Genomic DNA, 5,556 nt, shown 5'->3' on the forward strand with positions numbered 1-5,556 from the left:
CTAGCCCAACAAGTCCATTATAAATAGTGATGAGATGTGGAAACCCTAGCACACCACATACAAGACAACACACTCCAAAACCCTAACCCTAGCCGCCTAGAAATCGGCGCCTCTCTCTCTCTCCCTCTTGGTCTCGAATTTCGTGCCTAGCACGTGGGAGAATTAGGGTTTTGATTATTGTTCTTGATCTATCCTAATTCATAGGATTAGATCTAGAAAATTTCGTGTTTGTATTGGTTTTCCCTAGATCTCTTCAAGACTATTATTGATTATTCAAGATCCGCCCACACGGATGAGTGGTCAAGGACAAGGGAATAGGTTGGATGATTCACGGTCGATAAACCAAGGATCTCCGGGTGGTACAGCTAGCAACTTCGATCCTATAATGGATCAAGATGAGGTAACAATCGAATCTACATCGAATATGCTTGTTTATGTGTTTATTTGATGTTATATCTATAGATCTATGTTTATTGCATGAAATTGGAGTCGAATGCATAATCACCTAAATAGATCCGTCTAGGACCTGTTTGGTTTTCGTGTCTTCCGCTGCGGTAGTCCCAACACCAGTGTCATTGGAAAAGTAAGTTATGAAATCTGAGACACTCAAGTTGTGCGGTATCTGTCCAAATGAGCTCGTCGCTATGAGTACTATTGAAAGGTGAAACAGACGCGAGTTTGTTTTCAGCGTCTGATTCGATCATCACATCATTCATCCCTTTCCCAATAATAACACGTTTTCTGGCATGGACATGTTGACTAGAACTAGTACACCATCACCGGTCAATATTGTAATAGCTTGGTGCATGTTTTCCGCTCATTGAGCTTGATAATCCGAGTTGTTGTGCACTGCCCAAGTTTGAAAACATAATTCAGTTTTATAAATCATACCAATAACATTTATTGGTTTGATCCAAAGAAACAAATGAATGCATGCATAAATTAATATGACAGCCATATGTTGGCTAAATTAAGGAAAAACTGACTTGAATGTATATGAGATCCATTCGTCGACGACGCCGAAGGGACTCCTCTTCTTGTCTGGCTCATTAGCTCAACCTGTCTCTCGAGCAACTCATTAAATCTTCTTATATGGGCCTTCAAAGCCAACCTCGGATGATAGGCCTTAAAAAATTTGGGGTTTCCTCTTCGACTTTGCCACACTAGAAGAAAGCAAATTAGATAAATTCAAACATATAGAGTAGTATAGTGAGTAAGGTAGTTGGAAGAAAGCTCTAAAGTTACCAGTTTTAGTGAGATTGGTTTCAATCTTTGCCTTGTGAAACAAATAATCAATAGTTTCCCCCTCACTCATATAAAGCCGAATGCCTCTTTCAATAAGGTTTTGAACCTAATAATAGGAGGAGAATGAGCAGTGTAGGACATGTGTTAGCTATAGAAAACCCAAAAATGGCACCCCATGACCACCCACTCCATCATAAAAAAACTTACAATTAGTAGTATGTTTTGTGGAACTTGGTCCTTTGATATTTTGGAACTTCCAAAAAGACTTTCTTTGATTAGCATAGCTTTGTATTTTTGTAACACAAGAATAGCTAAGCATATAACTTAAAATGTCTGAAATTATTGTTCATCAAGCAAACACAAAATTAATTGGCATAGCTTTGAATTTTTGTAGATTATAAATTATAAATTGGGTGAATAGTATGTCTTGTCATTTTGTGAATTTTATTAGCATAATAGCTTTGCATTTTTTTTTAGATTATAAATTGGGTGAATAGTGATTTAAAGAATATTAACCCGATTTTGTCTGGCAAAATGAAATTCATAAGAGAAAACTGAGATTTTTCTTATTTGCTGATGTCTTATTAGTATCTACTCTCGTGTGATGCACGATTCAACTAATTTTCCGAAAAGTAATGTGATATTGTCACTTTATTATTACTTGAATTTGAAAAAAAAAAAAAAAAAAAAAAAAAAAAAAAAAAACTAAGCTTGCAAAACTTAACATTTATAAAATATTTACAATAGACATATATATAGACTAGCTATGTATTTGTTCTAAAGTTTTCTTCCTATTTTTTTTCTCTTCTAGAGTTCTCTACTTTTTTTCTTCTATGATAAATTATCTTCGACTTTTAATTATAAAAATTAGGTTTATTTTTTATTTGAACATGTTCCGTACAATGAATATACTAAAAGAAGATGATGAAGCGCAGCTTAGTAGATATTAATGATGCACTTTTTATTCGCACTAAATAATCATGCAAGTATACATGGATATATAGTATAGCTAAAGGTAAGTACCGGATATCGAACACAAGGAAAACAGACACAAATTGTCTACATTCTACTGAGCTTCTTCTACTATTTGGAGAGAACAAAGATTTGGGATTTTTGAAAACAAAAACTTGTAAAAGCAATTAAAACAACTAATGCAGATAAATCACAGAGATGAAAACAGATGGGATCAGAGAATTCCAGGGATGTGCTTTCACTGTTATGGTTATAAAAATTCCAACTACAACACTCTAGCACGGTTCATACTTCACTAGAACAAGTCACATAAGTTTTGCCCATGCTGCACAAGCGTAGATTACATACATTAGGGGCAAGGGCGAATCTACACTTGTAGAAAGAGGGGCAATTGCCCCACCTCATATTTTCATATCCATGTATATATTGTATATTTTATCATTTATTTCTTCCAATTTCCCACTAAATTCCCCTCCTCAAATTTTTAAAATTTCCTCATATATAAATTTGCCCCTCTCCCTATAAATTTCTGGCTCCGCCCCTGATTAGGGGCGTCAATCCTAGATTGTAACTCCTAAAATATCCTAAGACCCTCAAGATGTCCTCACTCTCAATTAACAGTGTCTTTTTAAAGGAAGCTAATTGTAGTGTCAACTAAGCTCTTATAACTCGTCAATCTCCTCTCACGATTATGTAGCAAGTCAATAGATAATCACAGAATGTGTCACTCAAACGTGAAACAATTATCCAACATTTAGAATAGAAACGAAGTAATGAACAAAATGGATATTAAATAAAAAGGAATTGTATAACCAAAGTCGTTACTAACACATCCCTAGAATTCTATGAATTTAGGTACACATGATAGAATAATCTAAAGACATACTAGTTTTTAGGGAAAACAAAGAAAACATAAGGACTAAAGCAAATAAAACTCAAAGGTTGAATCCTTGTAGGCTTCTTAAATCCTTCTTCAAAACCCTTGAACAATGTATAACTCTCAAATATATTTCTCTGGAATTATGTAGCAAAATGAAGATCCTTGTTGGTGAGGTTTGAGGTGGTATTTATAGCCTAATTTTCGTGTAACATAATTATGGTAAATATTCAGCACAATATGGTAAATCTTGAGGATAAAGTAGGTCAAATTTGTGCGCTGTGTTTTCCCAGCGGGCCGCGGCACTTTGTTCAGCGGTAGTTGGCGAGTGATCCGTAGCTTCTGCCTCTTGATCAGCGGTAGCTAGCGATCATCCCGTAGCTGCTGGAACTTCTGGAGCGGTTGCTGCGCACACCCCAGCGGTCGCTGGGCGTGTTCCTCTTTTCAGCACAACTTTCCCGGAGCGGACCGCTACTCGTTCAGCGGTCGCTGGCTGTGTTGGAACGGACCGTTGAACCTCTTGAAAGCTCTAGATTTCCAACTTCGACTTTTAGCTATCTTTTTAGGCTATATATTACACACTTCTCACAAAACACGTCAAAATAATAAAATAGATAAAAATATGCAAATAATGGACATGTAATGTAACTTTAACACACAAAACGGACCAAATAGTGGCCTTAAAACAGAACAAAATCCAAGTGTATCAATTAATCCAATAGGTTAGGATTTCAAATCGGCACGAAAAAAAATAAGGAAGCATTATTGATCATTTTTTTTTTAAATAAATAAAAAATTATAGATTAAATAGGCTTCTAGAAGCATATAAACTTAAGAAGGTTTATGTACTAAATGTATGCTACCACTTTAAAGTTATAAAGATTGCCTCACTCGCCGTACCCCTGCCCCTCCTCACCTGCTTCACCGCCTTATCGCCAGCCTTCCTTGCTGCTCCACCGCCATATCTTATCGCATTGTTGCTCGCCTGCCTCACCGGATCTCCTCCTACACTGCCTCGCTGTCCGCCTGCTTCGCCCGGCTAGCTATAGTGTGCTGCAACATTTGTTCTATTCCAATATTCTGATTTTATTGTTTTGGTTCAGATTGATTTTATTTCTATTCTAGATTAAGTTTCTGCTCATTTTTATATTGTATTCTCAGATATTTAAAATTTATTTGTGAAGCCATTATCTCTCCACTATGTATTAGACAATTATCTTGCCCAAATGTTTCCGCAGTGTTTCTTGACAATCACAACAGTTGTTTTCTAACTAATGAACGATTATATCTTACTCTATTTTTAATAAATCTATGTCTAACTCTACTTTTGATGTATGTTTTGACTTAAAAAATAATTTATATAATATTTTTCTCTTACTTTACTTTTTTTTCTACTTTAAGTTTATTATATTTTTTCAAAATAACTGCGAAAAAGAAGTGCCTTTTAAATAACATGGAAAGTATATCATTTTAATGTAAAAATGTAACTTTATTGTTTCATTTATAATTAGACTGAAGTCCAAATTTGGTTTTATATTTGCTCTAAATTTTTTTTTTCTTTTACATTAAGTTTGTTACATTTTGGTCCAAAGTTAACATTTTTCGTTAAACTTAACGTCAAACATGATTTGACCAAATGAGTGACTAAATTATGAATTTAATCAGTCTGATTAACCTAATTAATTTAATATTAAAATTTATAAATATTTATTTACCTATAATAAAAATTAACTTACAATTCTAAAATATTTATAAAAAATAAATTAAAATTAAAATTTATAAAATATTTTGACTATATTTTTCACTTATAATAAAAATTAAATTTGTGATAATCTTATAAATTTTAAAATAATTTTTATTTTTATTATAGGTAAAAAATATTTTATAAATTTTAATATTATTAAATTTGAATTGTTTATAAAGTTTAATTCAATTATATTTTGACTATCGGTAAAAATCTATTTTATAAATTTGAATATTTTTATTATACGCATTAATATATTTTATGAATATTAATATATTTTGATATAGGTAAATAATATTTTATACACATTTTAATACTGAATCAGTTAGGTTAGTCAGTTAGTTAAATTTATAACGAAGTCATTTAGTCGAATCACGTTTGATCATTAAATTTAACAAAAAAATATTAATTTTAGATCAAAATATATTGTTTAGGATCAAGATAACAAACTTAATACGAAGAAATAAAAAGTTTTTTAAGAGCAAATGTAAATGACTAAATTTAGACTTTAATCTTTATAACCCTTCACGTAATATATGCAATATATTATACCGCAAATGTGATTGATATTTTTAATCTATTTTTTTATTTATGAGTAATGCAATAGCCCTAATACTATACCAAAAATGGTATTAGTAATTCAATAATTGATTGTAAACATATTTGTTAATCCGGATTTCGTATTCGGAGAATGATAAGTTAGTCAGCTGCAGTCAGA

Source organism: Salvia hispanica, chromosome 4 (genome assembly GCF_023119035.1).
Source record: "Salvia hispanica cultivar TCC Black 2014 chromosome 4, UniMelb_Shisp_WGS_1.0, whole genome shotgun sequence".
In the NCBI taxonomy this organism is placed as follows: Eukaryota; Viridiplantae; Streptophyta; class Magnoliopsida; order Lamiales; family Lamiaceae; genus Salvia; species Salvia hispanica.